This window comes from Polyergus mexicanus, unplaced genomic scaffold (genome assembly GCF_030449975.1).
Source record: "Polyergus mexicanus isolate NDT 795.1 unplaced genomic scaffold, iyPolMexi1.0 SCAF_195, whole genome shotgun sequence".
In the NCBI taxonomy this organism is placed as follows: Eukaryota; Metazoa; Arthropoda; class Insecta; order Hymenoptera; family Formicidae; genus Polyergus; species Polyergus mexicanus.
Window position 1 is genome coordinate 12,782 of NW_027223515.1, and position 4,891 is coordinate 17,672.

Here is a 4,891-nt window from a genome sequence, read left to right on the forward strand (position 1 = left end):
TATCCTGGAAAATAAAATTACGAACTCTTCTATTTTTACTGACTCCCGAAGACTTGTCGAAATCCTACTTACGGCCAAACCCTTGAGAGATCTCAACTACCTGATTTTCGAAATCAAGGAGAGACTCAGATCAGCCAAACTTTTAAACTGCAATATCTCTATAATCTCTGGATCCCTAGCCATTCAGGCATACTAGAACGAAACAGCTGACCTTCTCGCCAAAAGAGCCATCCGCATAAGAGAACTAATCTCGAAACCCATACCACATAACGATCTTTACTCTTTGGCTCGTACTCACTACATCTCTTCTTCTAACCGTACTCTGACTCAAGCAAATCTTAAAAATAAACTTTATTTCCTTCTCTCCCCGTCCTTGGTTCACAAAGCTTAGCCTCGATCGAAAAGAAATAGTTACGGCTTACCGCATTAGAAGTAATCATTACAATCTCCAAACCAGTCTATTTCGTTGTCACATTACATCTTCGCCTGCATACGACTGTGGACATCCAACACAGAACATAGACCACTCTATAGTTTTGTCCTCTTTACCAAGATCACAGGTCTCATCTGCTCAAAAAACTAGAGGAAAAAATCAAGAAGCCTCCTCCTCCTGATGTCTTCAAATTCTATCAATACCTTCTGCTGGAATCGTCTCATGCCTTGCCTCCTTCATCAAAAAATGCAATTTGAATATCTGAAGCTATAACTTGATCCAATCCTTACAGAACTACTGTCTACAACATATACATCGACTTGGTCAAGTGGGCCAATGTGGTCAGGCCCGGAGCCATTCAACAAAAGAAGAAGAAGAAGGTAATCTGGCACCACTGGTAATCCACTTGTTCAAACAAGTTCAAGAGTATTCGTCGCAAGAGGAAGACGTCGTTTTTTTATTATTGTGATATTAAATTGTGTGTTCATTGATAAACTGGGTCAAGTGATAGAAAGATCATGACAAATATTATTCGTTCGTGAGGAATGAAAGATTCCGTAGAATTAAATATCTTAAAAATATTGGAAGGTATGTATAATTTTTGTTTTCAATTTTTTATTATCTTTATATATAATGTTTGTTTGAAATATATATAACTTATACCTCTTTCTTTACGCGAAACTGGCTTTTACGTATTTCGAAAATTAACTGTAGGTTTTGTAACTGTAGGTCTTTTATTTCATTTATGTATGCAACAATAGTTTCTCGCACTTTATTTGCGTATTGTCAACAACGATTTCTGTAAACCATGCCGCAATCGACAACGTAAGAAATAATGTTTAAGCAAAACATCAAAAATTACTTGCGTTTTCACCAAAGTTCATTGTGATTCTAATAATGTTTTGATTACTATTTTCTCCTTTGCATCAAATATTTATACATATGTTAGAAAACGTAAATATATAGTATGATGTATATTTGTAGTAGCAGGCACCATTTGTTTGTCAGATCGAGATATCGAATATATTTATATACGACAGCGACACAAAAAACTGATGTCGATACGGTAATTTTCATGATAGTTGTTTATAGCAATTTTAAGTTTGTGCTTTAAATCGTAGAAACGGACAACGCACAAAGAAGCATAGACAGGAGCGCATCGCGTTTTACTATTTAGTTCAAAAAATACGGATGAATATTTTTGTCTTCCATTGTAATAAATGTCGAGCTTTTCAGTAAAATATTTTCGATATTATAATTCTATCTGTGCGCGTTCTCAGAGAATTTGTTAAAGTAAAAAGCAGAAAAACAAAATATTTTGTCATATACATATATACAAACACACAATAATCAAAAAGCTTGCTCACCTGAACGATATTATCTTGCAATCAACTAAACATTTAATTTCGTTTACCAAATTTTTATTTCGTTTATTGTATTAATTTTCTTGTAATCTTTGAGACGATAGATACATATGTTTTCAATTTTTAGAAAATTCAATTAATGACGAAAATTTACCTGATCTTACTCCAGAGCTCATCAAAGAAATGATACCTAAAATTGGATTAAAAATCGTATTTTTGAAGAAATGGACGGCAGGATTTAAGACAAAGGAAATGCCTCATGTTAGTACGCATATATTGTATATACATCATATGCCAAGGAAAAAAAGCACTTTTTTTGTTTTCTTAAAAAAGTAAAATAATTTTTTTTTTTTGCTTCTACTATGGAAAAAATTTAAAACTTTCATTTCTTTATCTCAATTTTTTAACATTGGGAGGTAAAGGGAGTTCTGTTTCCCATTTAATTCCATCAAATTTAGTCATGACAGGTGTTTCTCTTTGAAAAAAATTATTTTGAATGCCTATAATTTTGCAATGATTGAATTCATTGACTTGGCTTTTATAAAATTTTTTATAGACTTTCCCTATATAAAAATCTATTTATAAATTGTTATCAATTATATCGATCAAATAGTGCGCATAATATTCATGCATGAAAAATGTTTTTCTTATGTTAATTGAATGAAAGAGGGACCTCTGAATGTGCTAATTGAAAAATCGAAATAGAGGGATGAAATTTTAGGAGGATTTTTAATGCTTAAAACTAACTTTTTCCATGATGAAAGTAATAAAAAATAACTTTTTTTTGGCATATTCTAATAAACATACTAGGTAGGTATCGAAAATCAGATCTCTCTGATTTTGAAAAATTATTTTCATTCTTGAGCAATATTTATTTTTTACTATATTGATTAGGTTATGGATTTGAGCGTAGAGGCATCTGCAACTGAAACGTCAAAAAATTTATCACAAAGTTCATCTGAGGATGCTTATAGTTTAAACAGATAGAACGCTTTTACGGGTAAATTGACATATGCTTTAAGAACAAGAACTATCGATATTAAAGAAATTTTACATATGAACATGCAAGGAAAGACGATTGTAAATTTCTATAAAAAATCCAAGTTTTTGACACGACAATCTAGAATGCTAATTGTCGACATCATTTTGACAGGATTACTGAATAAAACTATCAAGAAATTTTATTTCACATTTTTTTTATAACGTTAAAATTTGTATTTCCGTACATACATGCATATGAGTATTTTCATTTTCGTTTGTTTATTTTATGTTTTCAGTTTGAAAAATGATGATTTCCTATATAGGAAATAGTAAAACTTTTTCACCGAAGCTACAACTACGTACTATATTCCGCCAATCCCGAAAAAATATCGCGAATTGGAAAATCTGTAATTTCATGTGGGAAACTAGTGCTAGGATAAATACTAGTGGAACAAAATACGCGCTTTGAAACTCACTCATGAGTGGCAAGCACCATTAGGCAATCTACACCACCATAGAACCGAAAGTTCGGACTCATCCTCCGATAACCTGCAGTTTTTTTTAAATATACATATGTATAAACTCAAAATTATATTCTACTTATTAAATTAATCAAATGTTTACATAATTTGTTTATCATCTTACAGAAACTATTCTCGAAGCTAAAGCATGGCTGCAAAGTCATTCAATGCCATGGGAAATTGTTATTAGAAATTGGAAATTGACAGCTGAATATATATATATATCGACGAAAAAGTATAAAGTCAAACCGCGATTTGAAATTGTGTCAAATTTTTGAAAGCTGGTCAATTCTCAAACATCCAAACGCATATTCATTAATTGAAGAGGATTACTATTGTCTAAAGTTATCAACGCGAGATTTAACATTGGAAAGTTGGAGAACTTTTTTTACAAAAGTTGTATCTGTTCGGCCACCAAAGAAAGATAGAAAGAAAGATGATAATGCACAAGCTTTGGTGGAGTTGATTCAAGACGACAAATTGACTAACAGTGTATTTGCTTCTAAGTAAATATACATCATATTTACCTTGTGTAATTAATGTCATTTGATCAAATAGATGCAAAAATTGTTCTGCAACTGAGACTTCTCCCACATCTATTTCCACCTAAAAACCGAATCCATTTAAGAAAAAATCAATGCAAACCATCGATACCTGAATGTAAAGATAGTATAATTATTTCAACTACTGTAAGTATCATGATTATTAGTCGTTATAATTACTGGCCTCTATTATATATATATATGTAAGAGAAAGTCGCAAAAATTCGATCTCTCATTGTCAGTTGCTCTCTTGAGTTGATTGGCACCGAATAAACTTTCTACTTCAAGGTTCCTTACATATGTAAACACTTGATGTTATTCTTTACGATACAAATCAATTCAAGAGAGCAATTAAGAGACCGAATCATAGATGCAATGCACCAAATATCACTAGAACAATGTCTAGCTGCAATTAATGAGATCAGTGCTAGATGTAATGCTTGCATTGCTGCAAGAGGGCAACATTTTGAACAATATCTGCATTAAATAGATGATAACATAAATAAAATGTAAATAAATAAGTAAAAAAACGAAAACTTGTTTTGTTTCTTTTTTTGTGATTTTCTCCAAAATGGAGCAAAAACGAACAAATCTCTAAAGGACTTTCTGTCGTAGAGATTTGTTCGTTTTTGCTCCATTTTGGAGAAAATCACAAAAAAAGAAACAAAACAAGTTTTCGTTATATATATATATATAATATTTTGCAGTTATAATAGCAGATATCACGAAAATACAAGAAGAAAAAAGAAAAGTAGCCGTGGATCTAGGAATTACATTGCAGCCTTTTATCTTTGCTGTCGGCCCATCTAATGCGGATATTTCTGATGTTTTTATATCAGTTGATGACACCTTATATAAGATATCGTCAATCCTAAAAGCTATAGATTTATGTTTTAAAATCTTTCAAGTCCTTGACGTTGAATACCCGATAGAAAGCGCTCACATATGGTTGCTATTTCAAATAATTTTATACGGCTATAAAAATAGTTCGGATAAAATGACTCCGAATATAACGGAAACAATAAGGAAAATGATGGCATTTCAACATAA